Source organism: Phascolarctos cinereus, unplaced genomic scaffold (assembly GCF_003287225.1).
Source record: "Phascolarctos cinereus isolate Bilbo 61053 unplaced genomic scaffold, phaCin_HiC Scaffold_2;HRSCAF=192, whole genome shotgun sequence".
Taxonomy (NCBI): domain Eukaryota; kingdom Metazoa; phylum Chordata; class Mammalia; order Diprotodontia; family Phascolarctidae; genus Phascolarctos; species Phascolarctos cinereus.
This window is the reverse complement of record NW_027555625.1, coordinates 137,215,054-137,230,135: the sequence shown is the minus strand read 5'-3', so window position 1 is coordinate 137,230,135 and position 15,082 is coordinate 137,215,054. Positions and strand designations below refer to the sequence as shown.

General features: G+C 41.5%; 1 protein-coding gene across 4 annotated transcripts in view; it reads right to left on the bottom strand.

Moving 5' to 3' along the window:
• The window catches only part of PSD3 (pleckstrin and Sec7 domain containing 3), a 607,844-nt gene that overhangs the window by 351,978 nt on the left and 240,784 nt on the right, over positions 1–15,082 (bottom strand). Inside the window, exon 1 of one of the 4 annotated variants that reach the window (XM_078149618.1) lies at positions 13,774–13,966. The exons of the other annotated variants lie outside the window; for them this stretch is intronic. The gene's annotated coding sequence lies outside the window, so the exon portion shown is untranslated. Of the gene's footprint in view, positions 1–13,773; positions 13,967–15,082 lie in introns of those variants that run through there. 4 annotated transcript variants of the gene reach the window in all.

Here is a 15,082-nt window from a genome sequence, read left to right as displayed (position 1 = left end):
CTTCACAAAACAAATCCCCTTAATAAAAGGATTTGTTCTGTAAAATTTGGCCTCATCAAAAGGCCACACCCGAGGACCTTGAAGGCCACATGTGACCCTGAAGCCACAGGTTCCCCACCCCTGGTTTAGAGTCTTAGAAAAATCCAAATAAGAGGTTTCTAAATAGCAGAACTGACCAACTGTAGCAAAAGCACCCCATACGTCCTTTCTGTTTCTTGGTTTCATTTTGGATATTGTGGCTTACATTCATTTTGAGGACAAGGACCTTAAGGAGAGGTTACAGAAGTAATGGTCAGTCATTTCAGTGCCCAAAGAAACTTACTCTACAATACACAACTGAGCTAGGCTTCCAGGAAGAAATAGCTTAGAGTTTTAAGAGAAACCAACACTTCTTGAATACAGGGATGATTCCATTCTATGAGTCTTGTATACCCAGCACCTAGCATGGTGTCTGATACACAGCAGGCACTTAATAATTAAAATCTCCTGACTGACTGATCCATTGATTAAAATTGGACTATTCACAGATGTAGCTTTCATAGAAGAGCGAAAAAAGCCAAGATGAATGAAGACAGTTCCAGGACCGCATGGAAGAAAGTCAAGAATATCCCATTCCATCATCTGAGTTAGAGCATCTACACATGTGCATATTGAATCTACCTAAAGAATGTAAGCTACTTGAAGGTGGAAAGTGTTTCATGTTTATCTTTACACTCCCAGTACCTACTACCTAGTTGGAGTTCAGGAAATAAGCCAGTCTACTGATTGGTAGATCTGTTGCTTCATCTGTCTGTCCATTCACATAATCTGTCAGTATTCTGTTTTCTGACTGTCACAACATTTTAAAATGACAATAAACAGTGACAAGGGTTAGATCTACTACCAAATGTATCAAGATCTCCAAGGAGTCTGGTGTATAACAAACTTCCCCATGGTCCTTCACATCAGGGACAACTTAAGACCATTTTCCATCCTGCCTCAGGGTTTGGCCAGAATTATGCTGGTCTCAGGCATGGAATATGATGGACAACTACACCTATTAAGTTCAACTCCTTATGAACTTGAAGGATTTATAAGGCCCAGGGCACCATGCATCAGAGTAAGGAGAAAAAGAGTAACCACAAAGAAAGAAAATGTGAGGGTGATTTGCACAAAGCCAAGGAAGAGAAAAAAAGACTGATAAGGACATAGAAAGGTGTGGTGATGAAAGAGGAAGATGACTTAGGAGCGCCAGTGTAAAGATGGAAGTTAGCATACAGAAGGGCATGTCAATATTCATGAGAGGCAGTGAGGCAGAGTGGATAAAAGGGCTAACCTCAGAATGCTAAAGAGCTGGGTTCAGGTGACCTTGTGCAAGTCACTTAACCTTTAGGTGCCCAGGCCAACTCCCTAAAAGGCCTTAAAGGTGCAGCACAGGTGCTCACTCACAGGAGTAAAAGAAACTACTCATCTAGCGCTCCTATGGAGATGAAATCACAAGCTCAAAAGCAAAAGAAAAAAATGAATGTTCATGTAATCCACGAAACATGAACTATGGAGAAAGAAGTTCACAAACAACTACAAATCTCCAATTAAAAGCATTTCTTAAAAATCTTCACCATTCTTTAAAAAAATAAACTGAAGGGCCATGTCTGGTTAGTTTGCATTAAGCTGCTAACTGGGTGCAGCATCCATCTTAAACCAGCCTGGTGTTTCCAGGGTGTTTTTGTAGAACTAAGTGCAAAGGTTATGTGCCTTTGTTCTGGCTTTCTTCTATACCAGTCACAAACTAGTTCGTTTCAGTAGGGTGCTACAGGTGGAAGGGAACATCCCCAGGCCTGGCCTGAAGCCTTGCTTTTCCAGATGTTGATTTCTGCCCTGAGCAGACAAAGGCCAGAGAACCCTGTGGCTATGAGACCTCCCAAGAAGACCTAGGGTGCTGGAGGAAGAAATGTTGCTGACTCAGCCAATGGCAACTCTCCCTTTCTGAGTCAGCACCGGAGAGCCTGGCTGGGAGTTGAAAGCAGTGTATAGTTCTGTTTATGTTTTAAACACTGTAATAAGGTTGTGGTTCCTATGTAATTGCTGGATACTTTCTCGCATACTGGGATGTTCCTGGAAATAACATATTTTAGTTCAATCAATCATAATTTCCTAGCAAAATATTTTACATGAGTAAAAGGCATTTTTTTTGGTCCCATAAAAAAAAAAGAAGAGAGAGAGAGAGGGGAGTCTAACCTTCAAAAGACTGATTTGTCTAGCTTATATTCTGTGCTAAGTAATGACCTCTAAATTACCATGCTTTCTAACTGAAATGACTAGGTGAGAATACCACCTGACACTCACTAGCTCTGTGTGACCCTCCACCAGTCACTTAGCCTTAGGTTCCTCATCTGCAAAATGAAGATCATAATACCCATACAGCTTACCTCTCAAAGTTCAGGGGCTGATTTTTTTTTTGTTTACAACTAAACTCCTGACTTCTTTGGTACCAACAGCAACCAGATCCCCTCTACCAATGTAAATTGGTAGAAGCTCAGTAAATTACAATCTAATGAAGATCAAGAGACAATTTACATAAAAGCAACTTAAAAACCACTTTGTAAATTAATAATAATAGTATTCTTGCTGTTCTTCATTAAATGGGGAATCACTTAGGGGACAGCAACGGAACAGATTTAAAATTAGCAGATCTTATTTCACATCAGATACACAAGAATCATATCTCTTTTTGGCTTTGAATGATCCTTATCATTCTCATTATTGTTTAGAGATTATTTATTATTTGTATTAGCTGCTAGGTGGCACAAAAGACAAAGCTTAGGACTTAGAGTCAGAAAGACATGAGTTAGAATCCGACCTCAGTTACTTTATAGCTGTATGACTCTGACCAAGTCACTCAATTCCGCTATGTGCCTCAGTTTCCTCATCAGTAAAAAGGTGAAAACAACAGCACCTACTTTACAGGGTAGTTGTGAAACTGAAAGTGCTATATAAATTCTAACTATTTTTACTATCATTACTACTATTAATTTCTTACATAATTTCTAGGAGACTACCTATTCAAACCGCGGAGCACGATCAAAGATTGCCAGTCAGAATCCATATTTAGTGTTTATGAACATCAAAAGTTATAAAACAAAAAGAGAATGTCGTGTGCTGGGCCGCACACCCAGCCCACACAGTTCAGCTCCTTCCCTGGCTGATACTCATCAACCTTCTATGCCTGCCAACCCAAGGGAACAAGCATATTGTAGCAGATGTGTCCCAGGCCCTCGAGAACATGGGAGTATTGATCCACTTGTTAGAAATCCAGGGAAGGTAAATAAATGGAAAATGAAAACTGATACTGGGAGTTAACCAACAAAGGGCAAACAACTCCCAACTAAGAGTTCCTACTTCTAAAGCGCCACTAAGGGTCTGTCTGTAATATAGACCGACCACTTGTCTGGCAAGGAATCAAGAAAAAAGGACATTTCTGCTGATCCTCTAAAGAGCTATAACGCACATTCTGAACGCCTTTCATGTGGGACTGCGGCCGCTGGAATTCTGAGGGTGACCTGTTGTGATCAGGACAGGGCTGTCCTCCAAGGTCAATCTGAACACTCTGACAAGAGTTCAGCACTCAGCTAAGGCTCCAGGAGGGCTGTCAACCTCCTCTGCCTTCACCCTGCAGGTTAATCAGTGGGCAGATGGCCAAAATCAGTAACTGGGAACAGAAAGACCATGATGAGATACAGTTAATTTTTTCTTTCAACAGCCATGTCCTGAAGGCCTACATTAGCTTCCTCAGATTTCCCAGAGTGCTTGAATCTTCTAGTTAGCATTCTTTTCTCTTTAATTTTTTTTTCTATTAACAAAATCCAATTTTATTTTCCTCCAATTCCTCCTCCCCCAATTAAAAGAAGAAAAAAAAATCATAGGAAATATACATAGTCAAGCAAAAGTAATTCCCACACTGGTCAGGAGGTCCTTTGGAATCATGATTGGTCACTGCATTGTTTGGAGTCCTTAAATCTTTCAAAGTTGTCTTTACAATGCTGTTGTTAGGGTAAAAATTGTTCTGGTTCTGATGTGGTATAGGGGTTCAAGGGTACTGGGACCCCAAAATCACAACACGCGGGCCCTATCCAAAAGAATTCGACCCAAGCCTTCTTTCAGCCAAAGACAAGGTTTATTAAAACATCCGTCATATTGGGCAGACTCTTAAGGAGTCTCAACATTAGTAAACTGTTGGCTAGATTATAAGAATCTGAGCATCCTGACAAGATGGACCTTATATACAGAAAGCCTTTGGGAGTGAATGGAATGCTGAAATAGCGAAGCCCCCTCAGTGAAGGATAAAAGCTGACCGCCCCCTCCCCCACGTTTCTCAGAAGCTGCCTCATTGAGAAAGCAGAATGTCACGAGATCAGGAGACAGAGCCACATCCTCTTCACCCAGACTGTATCCCTCCTCAGGCCCCCTCCCTAGTTGTTGAAGCAAACCATTCCCTGTTTCACACCCTTTTTGTCCTTGGTGCTGGGGAGAAGTTTCCCTGCTTAGAGACTGTGAGCTCTGAAGCCCAGGCAATGGGGAAAAAGAGCCGGGGGGGGGGGGGGGGGAGAACTGCGGTTAGGATCTATATAATCTGGTGAACTGAACACACTTCTGCTCTCTTTGGTTGGTGCCATCTTTTGGGTGCTCTGAGGGAGCCCTTTCTCAAGAAAGCCAATAAATGAACTATTCTTTTTGCTGATATCTCTGAGTCTCCGATTTATTGGTAAGGGTCTTCGTACCTCACACAGGAGGGACCTAGCAGTGGCCAGTAAGCTGGGGTGAACAGAACTCCTGGGACCTGGACCTAGTAGCCAAATCCTAGCTAGGATTAAGGGTGGGAAATGGCCAGGGGTGCACAGGGAGGTAAGACAAAGGAAGGCCAGGTTAGGTTAAGGGTAACAGAAGCGGGAGACTGGCCACAATAAAAGGCCAGTTGATGGGATTATAACCTCAGGTGAAAGCCAGAGATTTGGCCATGTGGGAAAGTCCAGGGTTTTTCCTTTCTGGGGCCCAGATCCCAAGCCCATCAGTTCTGCTCATTTCACTTGTATCAATTCATGTAAGTCTTCATTTTCTCTGAAACCATTCCCTTCATCAATTCTTATAGCAGAAATTCCTGGCATTCAAGCATGCTCAGAATGGACTTTTTCCTTGGCTGTTGAGACAGAAATGATATTTCTACACAATCAACTTAAATGTGGTGCTTATAAAAATAATGAAGATAGACCAGGCTTACAAAAGTACAGACGTCTCCAAGGAAGCTTGACAATCTAGACTGTTCTTGCCCTGGAAGGAATCAAAGTCCAAAAATCCAAGGACTGAGTAATCATCAATTCAGAAGTCTTGGAAAGGTCCTTAAAGATCATCTAATCTAACCCCTTAATTTCACAGATGAGGAAAGTGAGGTCTGGATAGCTTCAGTCACTTAGCCAAGCTCACCCAGGAAAGATGGGACAGGCCAGGATTCCAACCCAGGCCTTCTGATTCCACACCCCCTACCTTTATACTGCACCAAACAGGCTTCTTCCCACTGTGACATTTCTATTTCTGATGACCTTTTCTCTTTCCTGTTCTCCCTTTAAGTGTCAAGAGGCTACCAATATAAGAATTATTGACACCTTATTAGCTCACCACACACACAAACATACCTGCTCCTTCACCTTGAGTAAGAAGACTATATCTTGAAAATGGAAGGGAGTGCTGGTTCTTATGACTAAATTGGGAGGATACCTTTCTTTTGTTAGCTAACAGGGTTTAACTTCTTCAGATAAGAACTGACCTATATTTTAAAATGGGACAGCTTCTCACCACCACCACTACCAACAGTTATCAGATTTGGCAGAGAGCTTCAATGCAGAAGGTAAGACTTTGCCTTCAACTCTCCGAGGATGTGAGGACCTGGCTATACAGATTCTACCAACAGGAAATGTAATCACGTGTAATTTGACTACACCAGAAATAAGAGAAAGGCCATAAGAAAAATGTCAACAGACCCCTGATTCTGTTTTCCTTCTTTCTCGAACCCTCCTATCCTCTTTGCAGCTAAGCAGAAAATTAGTTCAATAAAAATCTTCCTTTCCCCCCATGCCTCCTCTTTTCTTATTATACCAATAATAATAATAGCTAACATTCACTTATATAGCACTTTAAGGGTACAAAGTACTGGAAAGGAAGTGTTATTATTATTCTCATTTTATGGTAAGGAAAACTGAAGCAGTGGTTAAATGACTTGCCCAGGGTCACATAACTAATAAGTATGTGGGGCCATATTTGAACTCAGGTCTTCTTCACTCCAGGTCCATCATTCTATCCACTGAGCCCCCCAGTAACTTACATAATGAGGACAACAGTTACATCACCCCTTTAGCTGAATCTACAAGAGATTTGTGACTTTCTGCCACCTACGTGTCAAGCTTCCAAAAGACACCTAGGAGAAGTACCGACTGGTACTCTGATTCTATTCCCTGCAGAAAATCTCAATGCCAGGACTTTTAAGATTACAGTTAAAAACTAGTCTTCTTTAGAGAAGCAATTTTTGATATACATATGTCCTCCTCAAAACATCCATTCTCTATTGATCACAGACTGGGGAAAGTGGGGAAAGATTACTGTTAAAAACTAGTCTTATTTTAGAGAAGTAATTTTTGATAAACATACATATAGCCTCATCAAACATTCTAAACATACATATAGCCTCATCAAACATTCGTTCTCTATTGATCACAGACTGGGGCATAAAGTCCTGTCTTTTTTATTGAGTCAGATTCACCTAACAGAGCACTGTTATCAGCCACTTACAAAAAGATACTGAGAAACTGACGGCAGAGAACAAAGCCCTTTCCCCAGTAGTCTGGCAGACAATGTAGGAATGGTGTTAGTGGTCGTGTACTTATTAAGAACTGAACTGACCAGGGCGTTCCACAAGACTTCAAACAGAATATTTTTTAAGTCTTCATGCACCACAGTCTTATTCAAGCCAATGATCTAGAAAAAGAAGGCTCTGGACCTTATCTTCAGCCCTGTCCTTATACAAACAGTTCTCAAAATACACCATCTGCCCTATCTCCTCAAAGTCTTTCAGTCAGGTCCACGCAGACTCTACTTCACCACATACCTAATTAAAAGATATTTCTCTTAGACTCTGTGCTACTTTATTCCTACTACTGCAAGGAGTCACTCAGAAGAGAATAAGGCAGACAAGACAGAGATAATAAAACAAAGAGATGAAAGCAGGAGGTTAACAAAGGACCAGCTGAATCAACAGAGGGCAGGGGGACCAGTTTGAGAACATCCAGGAGGCAGAAGACAAAAGACAGACCAGAGCTCAAACAGGTCCCTCTTTTTCTAAACATAGCTTGGGCACTGCCAGGGCTGGATAGACTTTTCCCAAAGCCAGCAAGAAATATTCCACAAATACCAGACCACTAGGCAGAGGAGAATAATGCTACTTACCTTCCATGCCAACCTAATCCAACCCTTTAAAGCGGAAGAAGTCTGCATTACTGAAATACAAGCTATCAGACAAAGTCACAAAGCCTTCTACAGCTGTCCAACCCTACGCACATACATAACTTTAAGAGAGCTGAACCATGGCTACAAGTCCAGCAAAATCAATCTATCAATCAGCAAGCATTTATTAAACCCCTTTGATCACATCAATCCCCTACTCAATGAACTTCAATGGTTCTCCATTATCCTATCCCCTAGAGTCAAATATAAGCTCTTCACAATCTGGCCCCCACCTATAGTAGGTGCAAATTACATAAGACAAACAATGATATTGATAGGGTTTCATTTTGTGACAGCAATGATTATTCTCATATGTTTCTACTGACCTTGGCTGCCTTAGAATATTACCCTGACTACACAAAATCAGATTAAACTAGCTCCTCTACTTTTATCGGTCAGTTGAGTGCTTAATTTTGTACCACATACATATTACACTACTCTATTTTGTTGCTGTTGTTTTAATTCTGTGGTTTTTAAAAATGGGTGCTCAAAGAAAAAATGCCAAAGTCGTTCCTTTTAAAGAACACAGCTCAACGACTTTTGGAGATATCACAGTGGCTATTATCACGGGGAAGTGAAGTATTTCAGAGTTCATTCATGTTCACAATGAAAGAAATGCATAAGTCACCACAAAATCACAAAGCTTTCTATGGCTGTGCTATAGAACAAAAAGCAACATCGATAAGTGACAAACTATTGTCGTAAAACAGCACAATTAATCCCCAGAAAATGAGAAAAGATTTGTAATGGGATTTAGTAGCTTGAGGGACCGTTATGTAACCCATTACAGTGTGGTACAGGTTTCTTCAAGATGGAAGAACAGCGGGAAAAGGCCAGAAAAAGAATTGCTATTAACTAACATAATGAAGAAAAACATTTGTCATAGGCAATACAGTACAAAGACTGGAGTACTAAAACCTGGGGGGGAAATTGGAGCCTAAAAGTTGTCATAGGCAAGACAAGATGAAAACTGGAGTGCTAAAAATTGGGGGGGGGGAGAGAATCACCATCTGCTAGGGAAAATTACTTTTTTATTCCATGTTATACCAAAATCATTCTCAGAAGGTATCTTGGTGAGCCTGTGAGATCTACACATCTTCACCAACCTGTGAAACATTTCGGGCAAAAACAAAACAAAATAAAACACTTTGTTGAGTTTTGTTTTTTACTTCAAATGAGCCTAGAAATCTTGTCCCCCTTAGGAAAGTATGACATCTACTAAATATATAAATACATTAAGAAGCAAAATTGTTCCAGAATTGCAAAAATTCCTAAATGGATATGGAATACTTCAACACAGACTTACACCATGATACACGTCACAAAACGTTAAGAAATTTATCGGAGAGATGCCCGTAAGCATCCTTCCATGGGAACTCACCTGACTTAAGTTTCATTAAAAATGTATGGGCAGGTGGGCAGCTAAGTGGCAAAGTGGATAGAGTACCAGCTCTGGAGTCAGGAGGACCCAAGTTCCAATCCAGCCTCGGACACATAACATTTACTAGCTGTGTGACTCTGGGCAAGTCACTTAACCCCAATTGCTTCCCTCCCAAAAAAAAAATGTATGGGCAGTTCATGGAAGACATGCTTAATGGACAATGTGATATGTGGTTTTATGATAAGTAATGTCCCAAAATCCTTTTAACTCAGTGAATGACCAAACAAGTGATTTCAGGAAAAGACAGGTGTTTCGTATTTTTTTTAAATTTAAGATGCTAAAAGTTGTAAGGTTTTTTGTAAAAATCATTAAATTTTATTTTTACTTTTTCCCTGTTAATTAGAATACTAATGAATCTTTTTGTCTTTATTATACATTACATTCTCTTTTTGCACTCTGCAGTCCAGTTAACTTGACTTTCTTGTCATTTCTCACACATAGTCCATCCCCTGTCTCCATGTCTTTCTATCTCCCCAAGCCTGGAATGAACTCCCAGGTCACCTCAAGCAACATCTGTATAAAAAGTCTTTCCTGATTACCCCACCTCCACCTACTACTCCCCCAACCCCCTTCCCTTTTTTTTTTTTGCAAATATTTTAGACTTATTTATGTACATGTTTTCAACCTGACAGAATGTAAGCTACTTGAGCAAAGCCTGACTTTCATTGTTGTCATTATTTCCCCAATGCCTAGCACAGTGCCTGGCACTTAAGAAATGCTTGTCAAGGGGCAGCTAGGTGGTGCAGTAGATAGAGCACTGGCCCTGGAGTCAGGGGAACATGAGTTCAAATCCGGTCTCACACCAGATACCTGACACTTACTAGCTGTGTGACCCTGGGCAAGTCACTTAACACCAAGTGCTTCGCAAAAACAAAAAAAAGGAAAAGAAATGCTTGTCAGGTATGCAGTAATCTGATTTTTGGGGACACTTTTTAGGAATACTCAAGCAAAGATGTTTAGATTAAACAAGCATGAGGACAGCAATTCTGCATTTTATATATTTTTTCCTTGGTCTTAAAGGAAGTAGTGGTGCAATCTGTTAACAGACAACACATTTCTCTCTCTCTCTCTTTCCCTCTTTGCCTTCTACTCTCTCACTCTCAGTCTCTCACCCTCTCCTCTCTACCTCCTTCTCTCTCCCACCTCTTTCCCCCTCTCCTCCTCCTTTCTTTTTTTCCTCTCTTCTCTTCTCTCTCTCCCTCAGTTTCCTCATCTGTAAGGTACATATACTACCAAACTCACAGGTTATTGGAAGGAGAATGCCTCCTAAACTTTGAAGTACTGCATAACTCTAAGTAGCTGTTGCTATTATTACCTACTGAAGCAAACCTCAGCCTGCAGAGCCACCAACTGTGACAGGGTCCTTCTATGAGTAGCCACAGCTGAGGATTAAAAAACAAGCTTCATCTTTCAGTCATATCTGCACACATGGATTATATCACAGACAGCACAAGCTATCTTTAGTCATGAAGAGAAATGAGATATATACATATATTTTATACTTGACTGAAAACAACATATGGAGGGTTCTTTCCAGATCTGGGCAACACATTTTAGGGTGGACATTGGCAAGCTAGAGACAAGCAACCAGAAGAGTGAGGAGACCTAAAATCTTGAGCTTTGAGGATAATTTGAAGGAAGCAGGCACTGGAAAAGACTTTGGGCATGGAGGGTAAGGGGCTGAGCAGAGAGGGCCCAGGGACAGGGAATATTAGCAGTTTCTTGAAGGCTGGTCACACTAAGTAGGATTTCTTTGTAGCTCCAAAAGGCAGAACTAGGGCTAATGGGGAGAAGCTACAAGGAGGAAGGTTTTTGGTTCACTAGAAGGAGAAATTTCTAACAATTAGAGCAGCACAAAATAAAGCTGCCAGGTAAGTTCAAACGTCACTCAGAGTCTCAGTCACAGGCTGAATGATCACTTCTAGAGGATTCCAGCACCAACACTGGTCAGGTGAGGTGTAAGGGTGAGGGTACAAAGAAAAACAAACAGCCCCAGGCTTCAAAGAGCTTACGTTCCCCAGGAGGACAGGAAGAACCACAGGTACAAAGCAAAGTCAATACCAAAAATAAAAATAAAATACACACATGCACACACATACATATGTATACGCACACAAAATTAATGTAATTTCTAGGGGGCAGGGGAAACAACAACTAGGAAAATTATCCAAGGCTTCTTACAAGAGGCAGCATTTGAGCTGAGCCTTACGGGGAGGTAGGGTTTTCAAGTAAGGAGAATAAACATTCCAGTGGTTATATGGGGGCTGGCTGTGCATTCGCAGAGATGGGAGGCAGAATGTTTCACAAAGGGAGCAAGAGGTGGGCCAGTTTGGGTGAAGAATAGAGTATATGTGGAAGAGAAATATATAATCAGTCTGGAAAGGTAGACAGGGAGCTAGACTATGAAATGTTTTAAATATCATACAATGGCTTTTTTATTTTATCCCCAAAGCAATAGGGAGCCACTGAAATTTTTTCTTTTTTTTTCTTCTTTTTTTGATTATGCAATCAGAGTTAAGTGACTTGCCCAGGGTCACACAGCTAGTGTCATGTGTCTGCGGCTACATTTGAACTCAGGTCCTCCTGACTCCAAGGCCCAAGCTCTATCTACTGCGTCACCTAGCTGGCCCAACCACCGAAATTTCTTGAGCCAGGGAGAGGCATTGTTAGACCTGTGCATTAGGAATATGAATTCAGAAGCTATCTGGAGGATGGAGTACAAATGGGAGATGCCGAATAAAAGGGAAACAGTTAGGAAGCTATTGCAATACTCCGGGCAAGAGGAGACGAGGACCTGAATGAGGGCATCAGTTGTGAGAAGGAAGAATGCTGGGAGGACAGAATTGACAAGACTTTGCAATTTGACCTGATTTGGGGAACAGGTGACAGTGAAAAACTGATGACCTTCCAGGTAGGGGTGGAAGACCCTTGAAAGAAACAAGGAATTTAGGAAGCAATGTGGGTTTGAGGGGAAGGAGTTCTGTTCTGTACACAATGAGTTTAGAAGGGAGCCCTCTTCAGGTATCAAGTTGGGCTGAGATCGCCAACAGACTGTACAATTCTATATCCCTCTAGTATAATGCTGTTGTCAATCCTGACACAACCTGATCAGTCAGAGTACAAGCTTTGAGTGCTCTTAAAGCAGTGGAATTAACAGATTTTCAATATTCTGCTCACACTCTCTGGGGTAAATCAAGAAAAAGGACAAAAGCTAACTTTTTACTCATACGGTGACCAAATTCATGACACTGGTCTTACTGTGTGTCATTCTCCTCTAGCAAGCTGAGCTAATTGACCACAAGTTCTAAAATTAGCCTAATGCTGGGCAAAAGACCCAAAGAACAATTAGGAAATTCAGAGGTGAATTTCAGATATTTGGTTATTCTGAAAAAAGGCTGGCCTTGATTATTACTCTAGATAATACATGTAAAGCACTTTGTAAACCTTAAAGTACCATATAAATGCCAGCTATCATTATTATTATACACACCCACATGAAAAGGATAAGCTTCCCCCGGCCTGAGAAATTCAAATATGCTTTAGAAATGCAAATATTTTATTTATCCATCATGTTTAATCAAGGCAAAAGGTAGTTCTTAAGTGCTTACTTCCGATAACAAAACCAAATAGGTTTTCAAGTTCCAAAACTATATTTTGAACTTTATCAACTTAACAGAAAAGGGCCCTAACGGACATTAAGATGTAACTATTTGTATTTCATTAAATTCTCCCCCTATCACAAAGCTGTAGAAAGTGTGCACAGCATTGCCTCCTAACTTTTAAAAATCTGACATTATTTTATGTACATATTACAGTGTACCCTATATACAGTCATATTTATTGGTAAGATAGTATAACATTCTGTTAATAACCAGAAAAGTGGACACTTAAGCACAATTCATAACTTTGCTCCTGAGAGGTAATACTGAAGCCCAATTAAAAGAAAACCCATCTTTCTTACTCCTCTGAGAGGCAAAGCACTGGAGTTCACAGTAACTTTCAGATCCTGAACCAAAATGAAGTCTACAACTTTAAGGTGCTTCAAGAAAGCACCGACTACCAAAGGATTCACCTTCTTCCATGCAACCAACCCTCCAAGTCTTAGACCTACCAAATACTTATCGCACTTTTTGAACCTGAAACTCACCGAGAGACCTTCCCAAAGATCAAAGGAAACTCCCAATTCCCCCTTAGCTGGACATGAAGCCCCCTCGTGCCTTCCTCCTTTTTACATGACAGACTCCTCTTTGAAGTACTACTCTTACGTCTTTTAAAGCGGCTTCAAAAAGATTAGACTCTGCTACGAACGTTCTGCCAGGCTGCACTTCCCGCAGCCAGAGTCATCCAAAGTGAGGCAAGGAGTGAGACTGGGGCAGCGGAGAGCTAAGAGGCGTCTAGAGACCCAGGGAATGCCTGACTCACCCCGGATCGATGCACTCCGCAGAGAGGGATAGGGGGTTGCACTTGGGGATTCGCAAGTACCAGCTCCCCCAAAGGATGCAAACTTTTTTTAGAAGCGATAAATGCTAAACTAAGCCCAGAAGAATCCTTCCTTCCAGCCCTTTTCTCCACCAACACAAAACAAAAATAAACCCTCAACCTCCTTAGCCCTGGAGCAAAGTTTCCTAAAAACAGTCATCCTTTATTCTCTTTACACTAGCCTCCAAGAAGAAATCTTTGGATTCTTCTTCTTAAGTTCCTCCCCAGGACTTTTCTCAGTTGTGTTTTGCAACTCGAAAGGGGAAAAAAAAGATAATAAAATGCAACCACCCAAAGAATTCACTAATACGCCAAACTGCAGTTACCTCCTTCACCAGACAATCGGTCCACAAGTCTGCCATACATAGAAGAAGCATTCTCCCATTGCGTTTGCTCAGCAAACTTTTTATCTTCGGCTAGGACTCTTTCTCGGGGCTATCTCTATAGCTGGTGCTGCTTCTGCTGCTGCAAGAACAGATACTACCCGCTGACTGCCTTCTGACATTTTCCCAGAATGCCACTGTATCCCTCTGGGGCCTGAGGATAAGAACTTGAAAGAAGTGGAAGGAGGACCCACCCCTACGCCCATCCCCACCCCCCACCCTACTTTCCAACCTCCTTTTTTGAACAACTTCCCTAGAAGAGACCTGGTTCAAATGTCTAAATGGTGGTGAAGTCACACATGACCTCACAAGCATTCCCATTAACCATTTGGAGCCCGGCCCAGACACTAAGGGGGTGGGGCAAGGGGGAAAAGAATGGGGAATAGAAGGACTGTTTTAGGTTGGTTGGGTCCTGGCTACTGGGGTGGGGGGGAGGGAGAGAAGAAGGGGGTGGGGGAAATACTTGCCAGGGAGAAATTAAATATCAGCTTTATCATTTTCCCCTTGCGCATTAATAATTCGGAAAGAGGAATTAATTTCAATTTCTCATTTTAAAGTAGGCTCCTTGCACGGAAAATAAATGATTGAAAAAATAGACCTGATGCATTTTATCGTAATCATAGGAGGATCAGCTGTGGCAATTCTATGCCTGTGTTTGCCTTTGATCTTTAATTTGCAAATGTTAATTTGTTGAGATAAGTCACACACACACACACACACACACACACACACACACACACACACACACACACACACACACACACAACCACACACCACCACCACACCACCACCACCACACCACCACCACCACCACCACCACCACCACCACCACCACCACCACCCCACCACCACCACCACCACCACCACCCCCTCTAAAGAAGCTAATAATCACAGCAGTTCAGAAAGGTCTCAAACTCCCCAGTGACAACCAGACCTAACCAATGGAATACAGAGGCAGCTTCAGGGCCCCTAAGAGAAACTTGTGTATTTCAGCCCTGCTCTCTTCCCCTTCCCTAAGTGTCTGGGCTGCAATTTTGTTGGAAACTAGAATTTAAAGTAACCGGGCATCTAAAAAATGAAGTAGAAACAAAATCACATAAATTCAAAGTGGACTCTATTAGTCCCTGAAAGTTAGAGACCCAACATTTCATGTAAAGGACCTGGAATTTATTCTATACAGGGACCTTTTCCCCTTAAGCGTTAAAAGTAAATTATTCTTGTTATTATTATAAAGCCAGCTACATAATGGCTT